Here is a 25,865-nt window from a genome sequence, read left to right on the forward strand (position 1 = left end):
CACAGCATTAGGAATAGAGACAGTGGAAATGTAATGGCTCTGTGCGATGTCAGGGGGATAGTGGATGTGGGGAGGGGGGTCCACACAGTGTGAGGGATATAAGTGATAAACGTCTAAGTATTACTTTGTCTTGTGCACCTGAAATTAATAAAATAAATAAATAATATCATATATAAATAAATAAAGGTTAATATTTGCTAATGGAAAAAAAATGAAATAAATACAGATCCATTTCTTCTTAAAAAAAGAATCGTATGACCTTCTCTCTGGTGGGTAGGTCATGATTTGGTAACTTATGTTCTACCTTCATCATGATAGTTTTCCTTCTTTGTCTTTGGAAGAGGAAAGAGCATGATATGAGACTCAAATGGCTTAATCCTCATGCGGATGCTTACTGGGTGGTTTGCCCTCAGACAAGGAACATAAAATCCTCATATTCATCTGCAAAATAGGGGGAAAATCTGCCTTAGATGGTTGTGGTAAAAATAACATATCCCTATTTTACAGATAACGAAACTGAGGCAGGGAAGGAGTAAGCAATGGACTCAAGGTCGCTCACGGTTTGAACTCAGATGATCTGACACTGCTGAGTCCTTCTGCCATACAGCCCTCAGAGGACCTGCACGTATTTTCTTCTCATCTGTCACAACATGGCCCAGTGTAGAGGTTTCTGCATATACTGTTCAATATGCTGTGTTTCCCCGAAAATAAGACCTAGCCGGGCAATCAGCTCTAATGTGTCTTTTGGGGCAAAAATTAACATAACACCCGGTATATATATTTATATCATATCATATCATATCATATCTTATCTTATCTTATCTTATCTTATCTTATCTTATCATATCTTATCACATCATATCATATCATATCATATCATATCATATCATATCATATCATATCATATCTTATCTTATCTTATCATATCATACTTGGTCATATATTATAGTAAAATAAAACTGGATCTTATATTAATTTTCACTCCGAAAGACGCATTAGAGCTGATTGTCCTGCTCGGTCGTATTTTCGGGGAAACACGGTAGAACATTGACCTGAGTCAGGTGCTTGGAGAATTTTCCTCTTTGACTGTAAACCTTGCAAGGAATGCTGACAACATACGCTTCATGTGTCGAGGGAGGGTGAGTGCACATGGACCTGGCGAGGAGAGATGTGCGTGGCTGGCTTTCCGTTGGTGTTTATGGATAATGGTGTTCTGCGCCAACAGGAAGTATTTGTACTTACTATTTCAAAAAAATTAAAATTACTACTTTAGAAACGACTGCCTGACTGACTGCCTGCCTGACTGACTGAATGAATGAATGAATGAAATATGTAATAAACGAGATAACAACGGGGAGCTCCTAGCACAGTCCCTGGAATATAGCAAGCTCTCCATAACTGCTTGTTTCCATCCTCTCCACCTCCTTCACTTGATCTTAGGTTGAGCTATTATTTCCTGCCTCACAAACTGAGATCACAGCCCTCTCTATCACGTTACCCCTAATATTGATCGGGTTTTGTTTTTTTCCATTTTGTATTCTACGTGTATCAAGCCATCCAGAGCACATCAATTCCTTTATATGAGTATTACTTTAACATGATATAACACGTCATTACTAGATAACACACAGGCCAAAAACCTCATATCTTTAGTCTTCAAGTCAACTGTCAACTTTTCTTAGAGTTTTCAAGACATGAAAATAAAGCTCATGGCACATAATAGCACTCAAACACCATGTATGTTTGTAATGAGGTGCACCAGTCCGCTTTAAGCCTTTTAGCTGAAATGATCTTCACTCATTTCTTAGATTTGTGTCAGTCTTGTTTGAGTGCTATTTTGTCTTATTGAGCCTAACCAGTGTATAATAATAAAATATATTAATGATCTATACTGAGAATATGGCCTAAGTGGGTTCCTAACTCCTCAGGGACATGAGTGGAAACATAACATCCTGTGAGCATAGGTGAGTGCCCCTCATTATCCCTGACATGGGCAGTTTCACACAGTCACTTTTATTCTGAGGCCGAAGTCTGTGGTTTTGATCCGGTGTTTTGAGGAGCACCGTGTTTAGTTTGAGTGCCACACTAAAGTGCTTTTTGAAGAGTGATGTGAAATTAGAAAAGATAGAAGCTACTTTAGATGATACAATTGGGTTCTAGATGTCAGGATAAAATGATGGACTGATTTCTTACAATATGAAATATAATGGGACTAAATGTAAGGTCTTGTGATGGGGTCCAGAAAATTAACTGCATGAATGCAGAATGGGGGAGATGTGCGTCCTTGCAGCAACACATATAAAAAAATAGTTAAGAATTGAAAGGGAGGCAGCGACATGTAATCTTTAGCTGGTAGCCATATTCCTATCTAAGAATTTTATATTCTGCTCGAGGATTGGAAGGATTAATATTGTCAAAAAAATTTTTTTAAGGGGAACGGGACTTTATTGGGGAACAATGTGTACTTCCAGGACTTTTTTTTTCCAAGTCAAGTTGTTGTCCTTTCAATCTTAGTTGTGGAGGGTGCCGTTCAGCTTCAAGTTGTTGTCCTTTCAATCTTAGTTGTGGAGGGTGCCATTCAGCTTCAAGTTGTTGTCCTTTCACTCTTAGTTGTGGAGGGTACCATTCAGCTTCAAGTTGTTGTCCTTTCAGTCTTAGTTGCAGGGGGCGAAGCCCACCATCTCTTGCAGAAGTCGAACCGGCAACCTTGTGGTTGAGAGGATGTGCTCCAACCAACTGAGCCATCCGGGAGCTCAGCGGCAGCTCAGCTCAAGGTGCCGTGTTCAATCTTAGTTGCAGGGGGCACTGACCACCATCCTTTGGGGGACTCAAGGAATCGAACTGGCAACCTTGCGGTTGAGAGCCCACTGGCCCATGTGGGAATCGAATCGTCAGCCTTCGGAGTTAGGAGCATGGAGCTCTAACTGCCTGAGCCACCGGGGCGGCCCCTGTTAAAATGTTTTTACTACCCAAAGCAATATACAGATTCGATATAATACCTATTAAAATACCAATGGCATTCTTCTCAAAACGAAAACAACTAATCCTAAAATTTACATGGTACTACAAAAGACCTTAAATAGCCAAAGCAATCTTGAAAAAGAAAAAACTGGGAGGTACCGTGCTCCCTGATTTCAAACTATTACAAAGCTACAATATTCAAAACAGTATAGTACCGGCACAAAACAGACGCATAGATCAATGAAATAGAACAGAGAGCCCAGAAATAAATCCTCACTTATATCTTCAATTAACCTTTGACAATGGAGTAAAGACAGCTTCTTCAATAAGTGGTGTTGGGAAAACTGGACAAATACATGCAAAACAAAAAAAAAAAGAAAAGAAAAGAAAGAAAGATAAAGAAAGAAATGAAACTGTACTACTTTCTTACACCATATACAAAAATAAACTCAAAATGCTGATAAATATAAGCTGTAATAAAAGCTGTAAATATAAGACCTGAAAAAATAAAATTCATAGACAAAAACATAGACAATAAACTGTTTGACATAGGTCTTAGCAATATCTTCTTGGATCTATCTGTCTCCCCAGACAAGGGCAAGAAAAGAAAAAAAATAAACAATGGGACTACATCAAACTAAAAAGTTCTTGCACAGTGATAAAAAAACCTTCAATAAAATGAAAAGACAGCCTTCTGAATGGGAGAAGATATTCATAAATGATACATCTGATAAGGGGTTAATATCCAAAGTATGTAAGAAACCCACATAACATAACATCAAAAAAAGAAACAATCCAATTGGAAAATGGGCAGAGGACCTGAATAGACATTTCTCCAAAGCAGACACACGGATGGCCAACAAACATTTGAAAAGATGCTCAACATCAGAGAAATGTAAATCAAAATCATGAGATACCACCTCACATCTGAGAGAATGGTTGTCAAAAAATCATCAAATAACAAATGCTGGCAAGGATGTGGAGAAAAGGAATCCTTGGCAACACTCTTGGTAGGATTATAAATTGGTGCAGCCACTATGGAAACAGTATAAAGATTCCTCAAAAAATTAAAAATAAAGCTGTCATACGGCCCAGCAATACCACTTCTGGGTATTTATCCATAGAAAACCAAAATACTAATTTGAAAAGATGTATGTACCCCCATGCTCATTGCAGCACTATTTACAATAGTCAAGATATGGAAGCAACCTAGCTGTCCACTGATAGATGAATGGGTAAAGAATATGTGATGTATATATGAAATGGAATACCGTGTTTCCCCAAAAATAAGACCTAGCTGCACCATCAGCTCTAATGTGTCTTTGGAGCAAAAATTAATATAAGACCTGGTATTATATTATATTAGGTTACATTACATTACATTATATTATGTATTATACCTGGTCTTATATTAATATAAGACTGGGTATTATATTTTTTGCTCCAAAAGATGCATTAGAGCTGATGGTCCGTGTAGGTCTTATTTTCGGGGAAACGTGGTATTGCTCAGCAATAAAAAAGAATGAAATTTTGCCATTTGCAACAACGTGGGTGGACCTAGAGGCTATTATACTAAGTGAAATAAGACTCAGAAAGACAAAACCATTATGATTTCACTTATATGTGGAATCTAAGAAGACAAGACAAATGAATAAACAAAATAAAACAGAAACAGAGCCATAGATACAGAGGATAAGTTGATACTTGCCAAAATGAAAGGAGGTGGGGGGATGGGTGAAAACAAAAATGAACAAAAAATGACAGAATAATTAGCAGCGTTAGAGTAAATGTATGGATACAATAGTGCAATTTGTTTGCATAAAAGCCTTGGACAATATTATATTACATTTATAGAAATATAGTATCTTCTAGAAAAGGAATTGGCAAACTTTTTCTGAACAGGGCCAAATAGTAAATATGTTAGACTTTTCAGGCCATGTATGTTCTCTGTTGAAAATAATTGAAGGCATTGGTTACTTTTAGTCTGGAGAAGTTAACACTCTTGATGACATGACCATTGTCTTCAGATTTTGAAGGACATTCAGGAGAGACCCTTGTTCAACACGTATCCAAAGGGAAGAACTAAAATCAGTGAGAGGATTCTCTGGAGACATACTGCAGCCCAGCATAGGGAAGGACTGTCTCATTACTAGTTATTAGTTATGGAGCCCTTATTGCCAGGAACTGTTCTAGCACTTTACGTAGATGATTTCACTTTATCCTCAACAGCCACATCAGGTAAGTATCATTCTTACTGCTTTACAGATGAGACAAAGCAGCATTAGAAGGTTTAATTACTTGCCCAGGGATACATGCTACTACATGGTGGAGCTCTGATAACTGCAACTCTCTACTGCCTACTTGCATGCAAATTAAATGAAATTAGATATGTAAATAATTTAGCAGTGCCAGGCACATAGTAAGTGTTGTTGCTGGTAGTAATAATTATAATCTCTAGGAAGTACTGTGTTGCTCATCGTGGTGGTTGTATTTGTTTCCTATGGCTACTGGAACAAATGACCACACACTTTGTGGCTTGAAACAACATATTTATTTGCTTAGAATTCTGGAGGCCAGAAACCTGATACAAGTTTCACTGGGCCGAGCTCAAAGTGTCTGCAGGGCTGTGCTCCCTCCAGGGGCTCCAGGGGAGAATCTGTTGGCTTGCTTCTTCCAGCTTCTGATGGCTTCTGGGTTTCCTTGGCTTGTGTCCTCATTACTGCAATGTCGATTTCTGTGACTATATTACCTTCTCTTTTGCCCTCTGCCTCCCTCTTATAAGGATTTGTGATTACATTGAGGCCCTCCCAGATAATTCAGGATAATTTCCCCATCTTAAGATCCTAAAATGAAACACACCTTTTGTCACATAAGGTAATATTTACAGTGTCCAGAGATTAGGAAGTGGATATCTTTGGGGACCATTGTTTAGCCTACCATGACGGTATGCTTTTAAGCATAGACTAGATAGTGACATTTTTTTTCTTTCAACTATTAAGAAAAATCTTCATAAATTCTATGATTTATTGGTCAATTATAACATCTATTTTTCCACAAATGAGCTGGTGTGCTTCCCTATTCAACCTTTGACTTCTACCCATAGGGACAAACTTTCCACTTTACAAAGACACTGCTTAGTAACTGCCGTTCTGTGTGGAGAGAACCAGGCTACTTCCTGAGGTCCTCTAATTTGCTTCTGAATTAATGCCCACGACTCTCGTCCAATCTTTGGTCCTCTGGGCTTGAAATTTTTCAGAATCCATTTCTGGAAACCTGTGCATTTTCTTTTTAGGGGTTCTATGTACAATTGTGAGCTTACCAGCATTAACCAGCCTTTTCTCACCCACATCCCATCTACTTTACATCTTCCTATAGTCTTCAAAATGTGGGCTTTATTGACATCGTCTTTCTCAGGTTCCCAGAGCTGCCACTGATGTTTTGGTCATATAAATTTTGGGGGTGTGTTTTGTTTTGGAGGAGTAGGAGAGAGTAACTGTACAAGCCCTGAAACCCAGAGCCCCAGCGAGGAAGCATCACGTGGATGGTTAGACCAAATAAACTTTCAGTTTCATCTTGCTCTGGGAGGCTTGCCTCTAAAGTCTACAGAATAAAGCAGCATAATTAAATGTTTGAAAAAGAATGTTTACAAAAAGGTCCAGAGAGATAGGGTTTAATTTAATCAGGAGAACAGCACGAGGCGAGACATGACGAGTCACATTAAAACTTCCGAAGATATGGCAGGAGGGACTAAGCTTAAAGTGCAGCCAGAATGATCCAGGTTGGGCACTGCAAAGACCATGTAAGTCTTAGAAACTTGTGTGACATTGCAAAGTCCTGTTTGGAAGGCTCTTTCTCTGGTGAGTTTTCTGAAGGGGGAGGCGCTGTTCTGTTGAAGGGCAGCGTCACCTTCTGGATTGCCTGTCAGCCTTGGGACGTTATGCTTATGATACGTGGGTCCCTGTGATGTTAGAGAGGGAATGACAGCAGCAGCAGGTAAACTCTCGAGGATAAAATATCTTGTTTTCACCCAGCCTTACTGATAAGTTTTGTTTGTTTAATATGAAGAGACATGATTTTGTCAAACACTTTCTCCAAATCTTTAAAACTGAATGGGGACATCCTTAGTTTCTTCACCCACATGCTGGGAAGCACAGGACTTTCAGCGGCTCCCTCCCTCCCTGCAGTTGGAGGCAGCTCTAGCTCTCAGCAGCACTGGACACTCCCTCCGTGTCCCCTGGCAGTCCCCGCCCCCAGGGCTGGGAGAGGGCATGGGGCCAGACCCAGGAGAGGAGTGACAGGCTCCTTGTGGTAGGTCTGTGCCTGTCACAGAGCCTCCTGGGCTCAGGTCTGTGGTAGCCACAGGAGAGCTAACTAGTTCCAAGCTGTATGGCTGGTGATATTTCCGGCTGCAAGTGCCCAGCCAATCAGTGACAGGCCCAGCTAGCTAAGGCGATGACACATGAAATATGATAATTTTCTGCTAAAGAGCCTGGAAGGGGGGAGAGAAGGGAGTGTGTGTGTGTGTGTGTGTGTGTGTGTGTGTGTGTGTGTACAGGCAGTGCCAATGACGAGGCGTGAAGGTGGCAGTGCTTTGGGCTCTGGTGCTGGGCTGTAGGAACAGCAGGGATGCTCGTCAGGTAAACTGCTGCTGCTGGGTGGGAATCAGAGGAGAAGCAGCCAGGGTCATTCTGAAGCTCAGGGCACCCAGGGTGAAAAAGAAACTGTAAAAGGTGTATTTCTTCCTTTCAAACATAGATGAGGTAGGAGTTTTGGTTTCTTCTCAGTGCTACCTTTTAAAAAGCCCAAACAAAACAGGAATAAACACCATCTGGGTGGCTAAAGTACTTGAGCAATAATTTTTTAAAAAAATTTGCATTGGGGATTGTTTCCCCCCACCCACCGCATTTTTCTACTCAGCCTAGCCACCAGAACAAATAGATAGATAGATAGATAGATAGATAGACAGACAGACAGACAGACAGACAGACAGACAGAGTAAAAAAAAAAACCAACAAAACCATCTCATAAACAGCATCTTGAAGAAGGACCTAAGTCTGTATCTTAGAGACTTTAAAGGTTCAGGTGGTAGTTTTGATTCTAGATTCTGGTTAAAAAAATGTATCTTGGAAGGAGATCTGGTCCTAGGTTCCGTTATAGTTTAGAAGTAGTGCCGGAAGGAGTCTCTGGCTGGAGGTCATGGCACCCGAGGCTTCAGGCCAGGTCAGGGTGAGGAGTGCCCTGCAGCTAACTCTGAGGTGGCAGCACTCGCCACTTCCTTCAGACACCTGGGCAGGCTTCCTGGTCTTTTATCAGCAGTTTGGGGCTGGTGAAGGGTGACGCCCATGCCGACAAGAGTTCCCTGCATTATCGTGTGATCCCGTGAACATGTGTGTTCAGAAGTGAAGGATCAGAGTGTTTACATAACGTGCCTATTAGTCACTGAGGAGCTCATCACTGCAATAAACATGTGTCTGGTTTTATGGCTTGCATTTGCACTTTCTCTCTCCATATATGTATATATACATGTATGCATATATGTATTTTTAAAGGCATAGATAAATGAAATCATTATCACCTGCAAGGCTGCTCTGTAGCTCTAGGCATGGGACTGGCTTCCTGTGCTGGGAGTGATAGCTATTCAGAAGTGATAACGGGTGTACTGTATCTTTAAAAGGTTAAAACCCCTTTCAGAAAAAGGTCTGGACTCATAGTGGAAAAGGCAAGCGAGGCATGGGTTAGCTCCGGATTCAGAAAACAGCTGCTGATTGGATTCTGTGTCTGCGAGCTGAATTTATTCCGTGTTTTTCAACAGCAAGAATTCGAGAGGGTTGCTGCTGTTTGGGTTTCTGATGGTGATTTATATTTATTCGGAGGAATAACAGAGGGTGGATCTGTTCCCGGCGCGAGCATGCTCACAACCAGCCGATTCTCCCATTATCCAACTGCCTAGTTTGGTGCTTCAGTGTACACGTATATTCCGTGTGCATATGTGTGTGTACAAACATGCGTGCATGCCTGGATGGGCAGGTGTGTGCACAGGCTCTGTTTTAAGGACAATTCCTTCAATAAGGTTTTTACCCCTTACTTGAAACAGGTGTTCATGAAAAAATTGCACAAAATCCTGACTGACCGGAACAATTCCTGAAGAAGGGGCTGGATCCGTGGGTCAGAGAACACAGGACCCGTTTGCCACCCCAAGGCCGAAGGTAGGGGACTCTGGATTTTTATTCGGCGGATGGATTCCTTGCGCTTGGTTTCATTTATTGCGGTTTTGCCTGCGCCCCCCCCCCCCCCCCCGGGGAAGTGAAATAGCGAGCTACGGTTCCGTGTTGTCATTGCCTTTCTCGGGCACTGTGTCCGGGTGCGGAGGCAAGGCGCAAGGGCCACCCGGGTGGGCGGCCGCGCAGCGTGCGGTGCCCTCGGTGGGCTGAGCGCCGCTCGGCCTGGTGCCGGGGGAGCGGCCTGAGCCTCGAGCGACCCCGCGCGGCCCCCGGCGGCGGCGCTGTAACCCTGTGAGCGCCGCGCTCCGAGCTGGCTCGCGGGTGGCCCCGCTTCACGGCTCGCGGGTGGCCCGGCTCCAGTGAGCCCCGGCTGTCGCGCAGACGTCTCGCTCCCGCAGCACCTGCATTTTCCTGCGCTGCGCGGGCCGCTGCTCGGGGATTGCTCGGGCCACCGGACCGGTCTCCGTGGGCGGCTTGGTGGAGGAGGAGATTCCGAAGAGGCTGGGTGCCGAGGCAGAAGGGAGGGCTTCTTTTTCTCCCCTCAATCCTAGTGCCCGCAAATGTCTCTAAAGCAAAATCACAACCTACCCTTCCCTCCAAACAAAACAAAAACCAAACTCCTACTCTGTTGGGGCTTCTTGCCGTACCGCTGGCCAAGAGGGTGCCCCCGTCTCGAAGTTGTGCCTCACATGTACCACCTTAACGTCAGACACGCTGCGGGTGCTGAATGGCCCCTACGGAGATTGCACGGGCTGCCTGAGGACTCCTGAGCGTGGGGACAGCCTGGGCACGCGGGGACTTGCACAGGAGAAGGGGTGTAGAGGGACTCAGGCCACACGTTGGTTGGAGTGAACGGCTGCTTTGCTGGACGTTGCAGGTCCCAGGACTTCTGTGGCTTGGTGGGCCCTCCCTTGAATTTTACAGGTAGTGGTTGCAGGCGAGGAGCTCTGTTTGCTGGGGGAGCAGCACTGTGGTCCTTTCTGCTGTGCACCCTTACGTTACTGGCAGCCAGGTGCCGCGCGGCACGTCTTGTGCTTCGGTTGTGTTAAAACTGCTTTCTGGGTGTTGGGGGAGGGGCAAAGGGGCCATGAGGTGTGCGCTGAACTGATCTCCATGGAACATTCTCCAACCCTTGTTTGTGTGATTATGTAACCCCAAGTAATGATTACACGGGGCCCTAGCAGCTCCCCACCACCTCTCGGTCCTCCCCCGGGCTGATGAAGTTGGACCCCCACGTTTAAGATGTTTTTATGTAACTATGTGTATGCTGGGGGCAAGGAGAGTGTGGAGAAGAGGAAGAATCATTTGAGTAACTTCTGTGAAGAACACAGGGGCAAAGATCACGTGTCCATTGGGGACAGGGTGGAATTGGCTTTGGGGTGAAGACCCTCCCACATTTCTACCACCTAATCATTGCTTGTTTGAACTTGCATGTGGTCATTTCACCCCTGCCGGGAGAAGGTTGGAACCACCCCTGGAGGGCCCTTAGGTTTCCCAACTAACAGAGAACACGAAATCTGAATGCAGGGTGACTGCCCAGCTTCACTTGTTTTAGGTCCCAGCTCTTCTCCATCCTTCCTGCTGAAGGGACGCATGTCTGCCCCACTGGGGTTTTAGTTTGCTTTGGAGTTGGTCTATGGCATGGGCCTGAGAGCAAACCTCAGATGCTTGACAGATGCTCTTTAAAGCTGTGATGATTTGCACAGGCTATAGGCCCTGTACATTCTTGAACTAAAATTTTGTGCGATTTTTTTTTTTTTTTTGCAAAGTGGGAGAATAGCTGTCCCACTGAGATATCTGTAGGCAGGAGGGGAAGGTGTGTGTGACACTTACCTCTCTTTCTCCATCTTTCCCACTCGGCTTCATTACGGCACTCACAGGACACAGAACTGCCCCTGCATCACTTCTCTGAGTGCCTGAACCTAGGGCTGCTAGGCAGATTTGTTAATTTGGTGGGGGACTCGGGACCCTTCAGGCTCAGATTTTGTTGTTGTTCTCAGCACTCCAGTGAGTCTCTGAAGGGCCAACTACTAAGGCGTATGCCGGCGTAGGCAGTGCATCGAGATGTGCTCAGCTGGCACTGTTGTTGGACGTCTCCCCCCATTGAGTCTCAGGGGCAGTGAATTGTGCACTGGTTTGGGTCCTTGCCAAGTGAGCCACTGGGGCATTTCGTGTGTGAAAGTTATAGGCAAGAAGAAGATGCACTTAGTCTGAAGTCTAGGCAGATTCCAGATCCCGACTCGATGGAGGACAGCGTTAAGAAAGCTGTGTGACAATTAGATAAACTTTTAACTTGTCTCTCACTTCCCGCTCTGGACTTCCGTGATATCTTTCGGGGGTTTTTCTGCTCTCTGTGCTGCCCATCAAGGAGACCCTGACGCGTTGTTTTTCTTTGCATTTCTAGTGGAATCAAAGCATATTTACAGATCTACAGATGTAGTGGGCAGGCAGGGCACGAAACACTGAGCACAGGAACAGGCAGCACGGGTGTTTCTGGCCAGACTTTGACAAAGTCCTTGGCCAATGTTGTTCTTCATCTGTATAGTGGGTATAATCATCATAGCCTTTACAAACCCTCTAAAATATCTAGAAAAAATGGGATGGGCTAAAAAAGTAACATGTTCTTTGTAGTGGATGGGTATCAGGATAATACCACATTTACATAATTTCACTTACTCACTTGGGACCTAAGTGGTAAATTAAAAAAGATGCCATAAGTCCATGAGCTCATGTATTTTGATCATTATAGGAAATTTTATACCGTTTCAGGACTCTTCATTTAGGTAAAGTTCTAAGAGGTTTGGTAATTACCCTGTTTTCCTGAAAATAAGACCTAGCCGGACCCTCAGCTCTAATGTGTCTTTTGGAGCAAAGATTAATATAAGACCGGTATCATATTATATTATATTACATTACATTACATTATGTTGCATAAGACCCGGTCTTATATTATAGTAAAATAAGACCAGGTCTTATATTAACTTTTGCTCCAAAAGACACTTTAGAGCTGATGGCCTGACTAGGTCTTACTTTCGGGGAAACACAGTAGTTTGCCAAATACACGTAGTAAATTGTTAGAGATTAATAAAGTACCGCACAAGGGCTATTAAAGTTCCTTTGTCAAGTATCAGTAAGAAGTGTTAGTAATGTAAGAAACAGAAAAACTAAAAAAAATTAAAATTTAAAAGGTGCAGGAATCCAAAGAATAGAATTTTAAGACTATTTAAATATTTAATGTGAACAATTCAATGAGATTTTATGTACCTTGTTGATCCTTAAAGGAAAAACTGCATTTATACGGGATAACAGAACCCCTGAGTTTTATGGACAGCCAGGGGCTTACTGATCAACCTATACTATAACTACAAAGCTCTCCTGTTGAAATTAATTGAGAACTTTATGACCTTTTGCTGAAATTTATCAGGGAACTATTATGCTGGTATTAGTAGTACCTATGTCTAACATTTGTTGCTACAGAAAATACTAAGAAGTATTTCCTTACTTAGGAAAGGTAAGTGAGAAGTATTTCACTTACTTAGAAGTGTTTCCTTCTTAGTATTTTCTGTAGCAACAAATGTATTTTCCTCAGTATTTTCCTTAGTATTTTCCTCAACCTGTCATGTTGTGATGGGGTACACACCTTAGAGCCTTCCAATTTGTCAACTTTAATGCTGCAACTGCAAGTGACCCAATGACAAAAAAAGTGAGAGGTTGACTCTAGTGGCATGCATTTCTTACGTCAGAGTAGGGAATGTGGTCTCCTCACTACCAGTGTGCTGTTAAAAAAACTCATCATAAAAACAAGTTCAAGATGTCATGGCAACGTGACATGCTAAGCTGTGGTGTTTACTCAATTCAGACATTGTGCTCAAAATTGGAAGGGTGTCTGAATTACAGGATCACTGCTAAGCTTTGCCTGACCCATTACTGATTTGCTTAGTTACAGTTGATTCCAAAACAAAGCCACCAGGAAAGACGAAAGTAGAGGAAAAGGATTGCTGACACTTTTTAAATTCCATACATATGGCAAAAATGTGAAGACTATAGTTAAAAGTTGTTTAAGAGTATTGGTTGGTTTCTAGATGCACCTAAATTTGTTGCTTTGGTAAATTACTTGAAGAAATTTTTGAACTTGGCTAAAAGAAACTGTCAACAACAGGTCATTGAATATGATCAGAAATGCTCAGAACTGTCCAAAGTTCTCATGGATATAAGCAAAGGGACACTGATGTAATAAGATGGAGAAAGGGGGATTTGCTGAAATCCCAGGGGCCTTGAAAGGCAGAGGAGGTGGGGGTTGGTGGTGGGAGGTGACTGAACCACATTCTCCAGAGGACTGCCCTTCTGGGAGGGTCACACTTGGAAATATGTGCTTGGGCCATAATCCGGGTCATTGATGAAAGCCGGGCGTACATGAGAGACGTGATTCCTCTCCTCCTTACTAAGTGTTACAAATGCCAGGGGTAGCTGGCATCCTTGTGAAAAAAGGAGAAGGGTGGAGCTTTACGTCTACATGTGCAGCAGAGATGAACTGACACTACCCCTCAGACTGGGGCAGCATAGCCAGGGAGAAGCATATGGACTAGTCTTAGGAATCGTGGAAACTCTCTGAATGTCCATCAGTCCTTGAATTGGGGCTCATGGCCAACTTAAAAAAATAAAAAAGAGTAATGTATGCATGATTGGGATCCAGTGAAAAGCTGATCAACAAATAATAGAAAGAAGTGGAAAAAAATAAAAGCAGTGTTATACATACATGACATGTTTTGTTGCACCTGTCACCAATGTTAGTCTATTCAGTCATTCATTGGACTTCCAGGCTCAGTGTTAGATGCTGAAGCTATCTTAAAATCAGAGGAGACTTGATAAAAAAATGAACTGATTTAATTTTAATAGAAGAGGAATTCTGAAAACCGCCTCAATCAAGATTCAACACGGTAGACCCATGACACTCTTTATGGAGACATCTCAAACCCTTGGCAAATCTCCCAATTTGCAAATGCAGAAATATTTGCATAGGCTCTTGACTTCCTTCTGAATCAGGCTTCTGTCCAGAGAGGAGAGGTTCCCATGATTATTCATAGGTCACCAGTTTGACAAGGCTTCCTCTCTAGCTAAGTGACTTGCTCTTGCTGTAGCTATGCAACACACTGGTGCTTTAGGAAAAGGACCATTGCCATGTGGCTATTAGGGGTTGTTCACAAGTTAACTGAGAAAGTGAATGTTGAGTCTATAAATGCCAAGCATCTGTTGGAGCTGCTAAAAAATTGCACATGTGTGCAACCTCCCAAACTCCCCCCACTCCTTGGCACTCAATGTACACTTAATACACTTTTCGAAAAACTTTCCCTGACTGTCAGCAAATCTCAGTGAAGAGAACTGGGGCTTCACACAGCTGAAGCATATGATAAAGGACTTAAAAGAGAGCATCACCATTGAAATCCAGGCAAGCAAAACAGAACGTAGCCATTTGCTCCATGCCCTCATTTTAAGATTTCAAAATTTGAGAAGATTCCAGATTAAAAAATAAAGTAAAACTACTGTGCTTATGATTATACTAAATTAAAGAGCCAGAGAAGCATATACTCTGGAAGTTGGGCTTTGCTGCACCTTATTGGAGAGATTATTGCAAGAATATTTCTGGAGTGATGTGAGTAGAAGCTTAGAATTTTAAGTGGGTTTAAGAGCTCCACCAATTACTGTTGAATTGATCATCTTTGTCAAACAACTAGAAAAGATATGGCAGGAACCTCAGCAATGTAAGTTTATTATTAAATTTTTCTTTATGAATTTCTTTTAAAATAATTTAAATAAAATAGCCACTAGATACAAAAGAACACTTAGATACTGTATATAAAGGCATGAAGAATATTACAGCATTCATGTACTCACCAGTCAATTTAAGAAAAAGAATGATATTCTTACCTCTGAAGAGTGGTACCCTCCCTCCATCCTATCCCATCCCCTCCCTTTCATGGATAACCATTTCCTGGATGTTCTGTTTCTTCTCCCCATGCTTCTCTTTGTTGTCTTATCTGCTTATATTTGCATCCTTAAACAATATCTTGTTTAGTTATGCATAGTTATGAACTACATATAAATGGAATCACACTGTTTGGGTTTTTGTGCTCAGAATTAGCCCATGCATACCAGTAAGGCTGTACTGGTTAACAAACAACCAAAATATTTCTATCATTTGGTGGTAAATCGCTGCTTACCTGACCCTGCTCCCCTTCCTCTCCCCACGAGTGTTCCCATGAGGCCTTTTGAAGCCCCTTCACCTTCCAGAAGGGATTACACCTGGCATAGCAGAGGGTCTTGGGACCCAGATCCCACACTATGGCTAGGATCTCTTCTGACTAGACAGTCTCTATGGCAACTAGTTGTTAAATGTTTTACTCCTGGATTTGTGCATGTTGTTGAGTATAGCTGAAATGTTTTCATTTTGCTGAACTGTAATTCCATTGCATGACTATATTGCAGCTTATATATCTATTTTATGATTAACGAACACTTATTTCTAGTTTTTTTGCTGTTGTAAATAGTGCTACTGTGAACATTCTTGTTCAAGTCCCCTGATGAGCATTATGTAATTTTACTTAAGGAATATACATAATAGCAGAACTACTGGTCACAGACTAAGGACATCTTCAACTCTATTGGAATAGTTCAAAATTAATTTTCATTATGTTATGTGAATTTTACCTCAATAAAAAATTAATCTCCATTGTGTTTAACAATTTTTATACCCAGCTATGGTACATAATTGTTCCCATTGCTCCATATCCTTGCTAACACTATTTTGTTGGATATTGTAGGAAATTTTTGCCAGTATGATAGTATCTTATCTGGTTTTAAGTTGTATATATTTAATTAGTAGAGGTTCAGTATCTTGTCACATGCTTTTTGGTCTTTTTGATTTTCTTTTTCTGTGTGTGAAGAGACTTTTGAAGTCTTTGCCCATTTATTTAAAAATTGGGTATTTGTATTTTTCTTATTTATTTGTAGAAGTTATGTATACTGGAGACTATTTCTTAGTGTTGAAAATACCTTCTCCTGATTTTTGGCTTTTTTCTTGATTTTTAAATTTATTTTCTTTATTATTTTTTTTTAATTTTTAGAGTGGCAGAAATACTGGATTTTAGTGCAATAAAAATTTATCAGTCTTTCTTGTGTCATTCAACTTTTTGTGTCTTTTTAAGGTCATCCTTTTCTATGGCAAGGTCATAAAATAGGGACTTGTGTTGCTTTCTAAAGTTTTAGAATTTTGCGTTTCATGTTCAACAGTTTCCCTTGAGAATGATATTCTCTATGGATTTGATATTCTTTATCAGGATAAGAAACTACCTTTTTTCTGCAGTTTGCAAAGAGATTTTTTAAAAAATCATAAACATAATTTTATAAAATACTATTTTTTGCATTTATTGAGAAGGTTTGTATAATATTTCCTTCCTTTAATTTGTTAATATCTGGTGAACTATTTTCTAAAGTTAAATTAATCTTTTTCTCCTAGAATAAACCTGACTTGGCATGATGGATTCATTTTTCTAATACATTGCTAGATTTGTTTTGCTAATATTTTGTTTGGAAGGTTTGTATCTATGTTTATTATGAGTGTATTGGATTGTAATGTTCATTTATACTATTATCCCTGCCAGGCTTTTGTATCTAGCTTATGCTAGACTTGTAAAGTGCACTGTAGAATGTTTCCTCTTTATATATTCTCAAAAAGAGTTATGTAAGGCTGGGATTTCTCTCCTGGAGATTTTTAACCTCTGATTCAGTTTCTTCAATAGTTATTGGGCTATTCAGATTTTAATTTTTTCTTGAATTACTTTTTATTGAATCAGAAATTAGGTTTTTTTCCTAGGAATTTGTACATTTTATCTGAGTTTTCAAAAATTTTTAGCATGAAGTTAATATGCTTTTTAAGCTTGTAATATCTGTGGTTATGTCCCGTTTTCATTTGCAAAAATACAGTGCCTTCTATAATCTTTTGTTGAATAGTCTTCCAAATTCTGTATGTTATGAATGTTTCTAAGAACCAATTATTGACTTTCTGATCATCTCTATCATTTATTTTGTCTTCAAGTTCATTAATTTCAGTGCTAATTTTTTGTCATTTTTTTCTCTTCTAACTTGTATAGATATGATCTAGTGTTCTTTCTTAACTTTTTAAGTTGAATATTTGGCTTTTTTTTCCCTATTATGAGCATTGTAGTTATATATTTCCACTGTAACTTCATCACACATTTCTTTGGTGTGTAATATTTTATATTGTTTGGTTCTAAGTATTTTATAATTCAACTATGATTTATTCTTTGACTCTTAAATTACATGTACCTGTTTTTAAATTTCCAAACATTTGAGTATTTGTTTACATATTTATTACAATTGTCAATCTATTTCATGATTCATTTAATAGATATGATGGTATGTTCTTTTTTTTTTTTTAAAGATTTTATTGGGGAAGGGGTGCAGGACTTTATTGGGGAACAGTGTGTTTTTCCTCCAACCAACTGAGCCATCTGGCTGCCCGGGAGCTCAGCTGCAGCTCCCACCATCCCTTGCCGGAGTCGAACCGTGAGCTCAGCTCAGCTGCAGCTCATTGTCTTCATTGTAGTTACAGAGGGCACAGCTCGCTGGCCCATGTCGAAATAGAACCGGCAGCCCTGTTGCCCAGAGCTCACGCTCTAACCAACTGAGCCATCTTTCCGCCCCGATGGTATGTTCTTAGTAATGTGACTTACACAGGTTCCTTGCAGGCTAAGATAGAAGACTAATGGGTGTTAGTGGATGGGGTATGGATGTTTTAAACCTGCTAATAAGACTCTTACCAGAATAGAAATGAGTGAAATTGAAAAGATAACAGATAGTTTAGCCTTTAGATGTAGAAGTACATCAGCTAATAGGAAGTTAATTCCTCTTTCTTGGTAAGTTGGGAGAGCTGATGTATTTTGGCTGGTTTTCAGTTTCTCACAATGGCTGTCCTGCTTTGATAGTATATCTCCTGGATGCAGCTTTTTTCTAAACCCGGAACAGAGTGAATTAGGATTGGAGACTGTCTCTTTCCTCTTCCACTTACTAAGACGTAGAATTATTCACTTTTTCTCTTATGGATGCTTTTTTTTTTCCTGTCTTGGGCCAGAGTTCTTCCCTCATGCTACCCTTATTCTTCACTCTTAGTTTGTTATTGAACGATAGGCCTCACCACCCAGAGACCAGCTCTCTTTTGGAGAAAAGGAAGTGCAAGCATCCAGTTTTCTAAGACTGGCTCTCTCAACTTCCACCCAACAGGACTTGGATGGCTGCTGGCATCCCCAGTCTACCCACTGCTCCTGTGGCTGGGTTGTACTCTGCTGAACTCACCTTTCGCTGGAGGGACTTGATCACTCTCTGTTGCCATGAGGGATTTGTCCAAAGAGAGCACTCACTGATTACTCACTGTTGTTTACTCCGAGGCGGGTAGGCCCCGCTGCTCACTTCCTGGTGTAACTTCTGAGCAAGGGGCTGTGGGTTGTCATTGTCCCCTTCCCTTCCTGTGAGCCTACTAGTGGTGGGGTGTAGCAGATGGTCATTCCTGCTGCCAACGGCCTCCTGCAGGCCCGGGAGAGGGACCCACGCCAATGTCATGTTCTGTCCCTTTCCTCTGCCTGCCTGCCCTGCTAACTTCCCCATTCACTTCTCATCCAGCTACGGCAGGGGTGCCCTTGATGTAGGTCCTGTCTTGCTTAGGTAGGTTGGTGGGAACAGGTTGGCTGAAGGGGTCCCTCTTTTCCTCCATGCTTTCCAGAGTGTGACATGGTGAGGCCGTCTCTTGCTGCTACCGCAGAGCCATGTGGCATTTGCTTCCTCTGTTCTCTCCACCTCCCTGTCTCTACTGCTACAGCCCTCACCACTACGCTTATCCCCATGTGGTTTGGAGAGAACAATTCAAAGGTGAATGAACATTTTTCTTGGACAGAGACAAATGACCTCCCTCCTTCCCAAGTCCAAGTAATTCTTGAAAAGGTGCTTCCTCTTTTCATCTAATATATGCATACTTTTTACCTGGAAGGCAGAAGCTACAGAAGGGCCCAATGAGAGCCTTGTGAGCTTGCCAGCCTTCTCTGTGGGTCACTGGCCAGTTTTGCAGAACATCTGCCCCTTTGAAGTAGGCTGAGAATCAGTCTGCCTGGCTATCTGGTCATTTTAACTAATCTGTAATGGCAGTTCTGGAAATGCTTGGAGCTCAGGGGCCTGCCACTAGGCTTGGCTTGGAAAGGGAGAGAATAGGCTTTCAGGGGAGAGAGAGGAAGGAAGGGAGGATGAAAGAAGGGAGGCTGGAAGGAGAGGAGGAAGGTGGGAAGGGGGGAAGGAAAGAGGGAAAGAAAGAAAAGGAGAAAAAGAAGCAAAGGAAGCAGACCGTACACAACTCTCACTCCTAGCTTCAGAGCCCAGCACGTCTCAGTTGGGACTGCATGACTTCGAGTCTCTTTTTTAAATTGAGTATAATGTACATATAATAAAATTCACCTTGTTAAGCATACAATTCAATGGCTTTTGACAAATGTCTATATCCATGTAGCCACAGCACAATCAAGACAGAGAACATTTCCATCATCCCTGAAAGTTCTCTTGTGCCCCTGTGCAGTCAATCCTCCCCTCCCACCCTCTTCTCTGGCAACCACTGATCCATTTTCTGAAACTAGAGTTTTGTCTTCCCAGGATTCCATATGGTCAGATGGAATCATAAAATGTGTACCTCCTTTTGCTTCTTACTTCTTTCACTCAGCATAATGCTTTTGAGATGCGTTTGTGTTTTGTGTATCAGCAGTTCATTCTTTGCATGACTGAGTAGTAATCCATTGTATGGATGTACCACGATTTGTGTATCCACCCACCTGTTAATAGAAATTTAGGTTGTTTCCAGGTTTTGACTATTGTAAATAACACTGCCGAACATTCACGTACAGGTCCTTGTGTGGATGTACCTTTTCATTTTCTTGAGTACATACTTAAGTCTCTTCTGTATCTCTGCAGTGACTGGAATGCCCCTTTTTATCTGTCTTTGTGGCTGTCAGCCTATCACTAGGTGGCCCCTTCTATTTTCCGTTTTGTGAGCGAGCGTCATATAATAATAGGATTTTGAACACCACCACCTGTGCTGGTCCCTAGGATATGCTTTACACACTAGATTCCAATTGTCTGTTGATCTGTTTGATACCCTAACTGGACTAGAAATAATATAGCACAGGAATTGAGAGCCCAGGAGTTGCGGCCAGACTGTCAGGGTTTATATTCCAGCTCTGCCACATACTAACTGGACAAGTTACTTACCCTGTATATGCCTCAGTTTCTTCATCTGAGAAATGGGGATTATAAGAGTACCTACTGAATGGGGTTGTGAAATATTGATGATAAATAGACAGACAGACAGATAGATCTGCTCAGCCCATAGTAAATACCACGTTGTTGAGGACTCCACAGAAAGGACTATCAGGGTCTGGAACGCACACGGGTAGATTTCCTTTTAGTGGCTCATGATGGGACTGGAAGATTCTCCTCCAGCTGCTCTGTTGCCTGGCACCCTGGCATCTAAGCTCCTGTTGGACAATAAACACGGCCTCTGCACGGGGTGGACAGCACTGTTTTCCACTTGTCACCCACCAGCTCTTCTTTCAGTGGGATGCTGGCTGCCCCCTTTTACTCCTTGAAGTTCTGTTTTCTTTCTTGTAAGTGTTGATTACTCTTTGAAAACCGTAACTGCAAGTTGCAAGGGATCCCTCTTGTTTTGTTCCAGTTCCTTCTCTTAGATCTATGTCCAGGCACATCCTGCTTCCGTACATGGAGGCAGTAAGGGCCGGATAGGCCCCTCCATTCTGAAATCCTCATACCCGGTTTACATGAATCTTCATGTATCGCAGGGCTGGAAGCACTTTGTGGATTAGAGATATGGCGAGGGGTCCAGTATTGTTTTTCTCACAGTTCTATCAAGGATGTTACTGTCAGGGCAGCCTCCACAGTAGCCAGCACTGTGGATGCCCATCTCCAGGCCCTGCCCCCCCTGCAAGCCAAGGACTGAGGCTCCCTTCAAATGGTGACTCTCATTTTTGAATGGAGGCTATGAAGTCCATTAACTACATAATTGAAAACAAAGGTTTAGCCTCACAGCCCAAAATTCAGAGAGAAACTCTTTCTGGATCTGACCTTTTCCTCTCTCCAAGAATAACTGTGTTTCTCCGAAAATAAGACCTAGCCAGGCAATCATCTCTAATGCGTCTTTTGGAGCAAAAATTAATATAAGACACAGTCTTATTTTACTATAAGACCCGGTATAACATTATAATATAATATAATATAATATAATATAATATAATATAATATAATATACCGGGTCTTATATGAATTTTTGCTCCAAACGACGCATTAGAGCTGAATGTCCGGCTAGGTCTTATTTTCGGGGACACACGGAAGATAATTCAGGGCTGGGGTGATCAAAACAGCTAGAGAAATCAAAATGTGGGCTTGATCCTTGATATTCACCGAAGTGAGACACTCAAACGGAAGCTTCCTATGGGCAGAATAAAGCTTCCACAGCTCATCCTCTGTGGATCTGTAGGGAGTGTTTGTAGAGTCTGGGAACTCTCTGTAGTACAGTGTGGCAAACACCTCTGACAGGGCACTCTGTGTAAAGCATGTGTTAAACACGCTCCAAGAATAATCTCAGTTAATTCACTCTGATGAGCAGAAGGTGATCATCTGCCCTTAGAGCAGTGGTTCCATCCTAAGTGGTTCTGATTTTATTGGTCTGGCTGAGGTCTGGGCATTTGGACTTTTAAATACTCCCCCCGTGATTTTAATGTGCAGCCAAGGCCAGGAACTGTTTTATAGCACAAGAGAATTGCGCCTTCAGAAATCCACGTCACTGGCCCAAGGTCACAGAGCTGTGAGTGGAGGTGCAGGATAGGAGCGAAGGCCCATGTGATTGCATCAGCTTGTCCTCAGTGCCTCATTCTGTGCACTGATTGGAAAAGTGTCCACACTGGCTCCTGAGTGCCAGGCAGGAAATGGTCAGTAGGGATACAAATATGCCGATGGCTTTCCCAGTGTGTCCTTGCTGACCCAACACCCTTTAGAGTCTGAGCACGTGTATGCTCTGAATCGGAAAGGCACCCAGGACAGAAAGCCTCGGCTCCTGGCCAGCCCAGCAGAAGAGCACACTCTCTGCCCTTCGGCTTCTGGTCCATGCTTGGCTTGATTGCATCGGGGTCCAAGGAAACAAGGGTGATGTTTCCTGATTTTTTTCTAGTGCGACCCCATAGCCGGGCATAAATGTCCTGGTCCTTCTGAGCAGAGCAAGAGAGGAGACAAGTCAGATGAGTAGGGGTGTTTTCCATCCATTACCTCCAATAAGAGCTGCAGCAATGGGACTCCAAGGACTGACGGCTGACTGTATGCCTCAGGCACTGCACTGGGGGCCTTACACGAATCACTTCATTTTATCCTCTCAGGAATCCTGTGATGCAAGCACTATTATGACTCCATTTTTCAGATAGGGAAACAGAGAGTTTGGTGGCAGAAATGAGAGTAATCCTGGGCAGTCTGATTCTGGGGCTCAACTCTTAACCATCAAACTTCACTGCCTCCCATGGAATTTTCTTTTTTTTTGGCCTTGTTCTTTAATTGTTTCAGGAATATCATCTGGTCCCCAGCCTGATGATAAACTTCTTGCACAGAGCTGGATTCATAGTAGCTGTTCAGTAAATATCAGTTGGTTGATTTATTTTATTTTATTTTATTGCAAGTGATATTATTTCCGAGGATTCTACAATATTATAATCCTGTGATAATAATAAGCGTGTTCCAGGAATGTAGCACAGGTTACTCGGTTTTCTATTTCTTGACTTTTAAGTATTTCTAAATACTCTGAGTACTTTCTTACATCTCATGTTCAGTATTAGTTGCTGTACTCAATTCACACCCTTAGATTTTTCTGAGAAGAGTGCTCTGAGCACTTTAGGAGCCTTGATATTTCTTTTGAAAGATTATTTTCCAGAACAAAAATGATTCTAAATGGTAACTTTCCCTGCACCTTCTGGCTCCCCAGAATGAAGTTGTTTGTTTGATGGGCCTTTCTAGGGGACTTCACACAAAACTCTGTCCTGGTTTAGCAGCAAGCATTGTTGGCACTCTGCCTAGACACTCTTGGCCCACGGTGACCAATCTGCGTGCCCACCCGCGACTTCTGTGGCCTTTGCCCCATCTCCTTCTTCAATGGATTGCCCGCTTGCCAAGAGAGCTGGAGTATCTGTAGCCAGTATTTTCTGGTGTGAGAATGTGAAAGCTCAGCTGCTTTGCCGTGGGGAGGAGGGTCCAAACTCTGGAGGGGTTGCAATTTACACTCCAGAAGTCTCCTGGGATCAGGCTGCGGCTGGGATTTCATCTTCCGTCAGACCCTGGCCCGGCCTCTCCCTTTCTCTATCCTGCTCTCTACTCCCCTGGCGGTGTCCTTGGGGGCATTTCTTCAATGACTCACCTGCTTAAGGAATCCTGGTCTCAGGGCTTGGTTTGGGGGGACGTGTCCTAAGGCCAGGACATATGGGTTGGATGTCATTCAGACTAGAAAATATCACTTAGTCTCTCTTTTAAGCTTGTGTGTTAGGGGCCTGCATCTGCCCTAACCCTCCACCTAAGCCTGAGACACCCTCTCCCGCTCACCTTCTCAGGCCACCCACCCATCTCTCTTTTCCTCACCCCTGGCACAGTGACATCAGTAGCTTCTGCTTGCAGCCCACTCACTTTCCAGCTTCCTCTCTCCCTACTTATTAACCAAACTGACCTCTACTCTGTTTCTGTTTCACTCATTCAATATTCAACAGGTATTTCTTGAGTCGCTATTCCGTGCCAAGCATTCTGCTAGGTCTGTGTGTAAAACAGACCAGGCACTTGCCCTAACAGACCTTACGTTTCTAGGGAAGGGAGCCCACAAATGGGTAAACAAGTAAACAAGCAGGATCATCACAAACCAGATAAAGGCTGTGAAGAGATGTGCTACGTGATGAGACTGGACAGCGTGGGCCGCAGGCTGAGATAGAAGTCCTGTCTCACCTCCTGCTCACCCTTCTGGCCTCGCTGCTGCTTCCCAGCCACACTTGACCCAAGAACACTTCTGACCCGCATATGTATGAATGCTGATGACTTTGTTCAGACTTCATCTTTCTCACCCTCGGAGCAGCATTTTATTAAGTTTAATTAAAACTCTAAATCTTCTTTTCTTGCTGGGGCTCCCGAGGCACCACCCTCTGCTGGGTTTCTGCCTGCTTTTCTGCCTACTGCTGCCTCATCTCTTTTGTTGCTGCCTTTACCCCCTCTGCTTGGCCATAAGGGCCAGAGAGTCCCAGAGTGCTCTTCTTCCTGTGGTCTCTCTCCCTAGGTGAGCACTTCACCTTCACTTTCAGCTCCCATACATCTGTGCGGGTTGCTTTGCAGAACACCTGCCAGTAAACACAGCCGTCTTCTCCACACCTTCGCTTGGATGACCGATGTGCACATCTCCGCTCAGTATCTGCTCACACCCCCTCCCCAGCCACCCCCACCCAGCCCCTATCCTCAGCCTTTGAGTCTCGCTCTTCAGGTGTCCCCGTCTCAGTAAGGGGCGCACTGTCCCCTCAGCTGTTTGAGCCAGAAACCAGACTTTATCCTCTGTTCCCCACCACCTATCACACCAATCTATCGCCAAGTCCTATTGATTCCTTTTCCTAAGAACTTGCGTTTGAATCCATCCACTTGTCCATTCCGACTTCCACTCCCCCTGTCCAGGCCTGGCTGTTGCAGAAACTTCCTAACTAGTCTCCCACACCCTGCCTTGACTCTTCCTGCTGGTTCCTTACTCTCATCATGTCTGTGGCTTCTTGCTGAACAAAAGGTAACCAAAGATCTTTCACAAGGCCTGCATGGCTCTAGAAGGTTGACCCCTGACCACTTCCCTGGCCTCATCTTGGCCGCGCTCCCTCCTCCACCTACCTCCTGTAGCCTATTCCTAAGCAGCATGTTCCTTCCCAGTTGTGAGCTTTGTACATGCATCTCTTTTTCCCTGGAAAGTATTTCAGAGTGGCCCTCTGAAGTCAGGCCCATATTGTTTGTGAAGGAGCAGCTTTCTTTTCCCCTGAAGTATTGCGATTGCCATGGGGACGATTGGGGGAGAGACTGCCATTGCCTCTCTAGTCCATCTCTATTTAGGAAATTTGGAAGAGGTCTAGGCCATGGCATTGGGTGGAAAAGGGGCATGGAATAGGGAGGAGGTGAGTGGGAGAAGTCTACCACAGGTGCAGGCAATTAGGGAGTATGTACTGTACAGCAATATAAAACCCATTAAAAGTCTTTGCTTTTTACTATTGCCATGCACCAGAAATTCTAAAAAATGTACTAGATATGTGACATACATTTGTTTCCTTCCACACAAAGACCCAAGTACACCTCAACTGGTGAGCTTCTCTGTTTATTTCTTCACTGTCCAATTTTAGCAAGAATCCTGCTGAGTTGGTTTAGCCAGAATCCGCCATCCTCCGTATCTGATCACCCTCCATATCTGAGCAGGTTCCTGGTCCTCCAACTGTCCCCAGGTGATGTCTGATCATGCTGGCCTGTCTTCAGCAAGAAGCAATTTTCACTGGGGTGGGGGGGGACTGCTCCCTTCCTCCT

General features: G+C 42.9%; 1 protein-coding gene across 5 annotated transcripts in view; it reads left to right on the forward strand.

The window, feature by feature from the left end:
* The window catches only part of HIVEP3 (HIVEP zinc finger 3), a 461,664-nt gene that overhangs the window by 100,501 nt on the left and 335,298 nt on the right, over window positions 1-25,865 (forward strand). For 4 of the 5 annotated variants that reach the window (XM_081055100.1, XM_081055104.1, XM_081055103.1 and 1 more), the window contains exon 2: window positions 9,056-9,167. The exons of the other annotated variant lie outside the window; for it this stretch is intronic. The gene's annotated coding sequence lies outside the window, so the exon portion shown is untranslated. The remainder of the gene's footprint in view (window positions 1-9,055; window positions 9,168-25,865) is intronic. 5 annotated transcript variants of the gene reach the window in all.

This window comes from Rhinolophus hipposideros (assembly GCF_964194185.1).
Source record: "Rhinolophus hipposideros genome assembly, chromosome: 8".
Lineage (NCBI taxonomy): Eukaryota > Metazoa > Chordata > Mammalia > Chiroptera > Rhinolophidae > Rhinolophus > Rhinolophus hipposideros.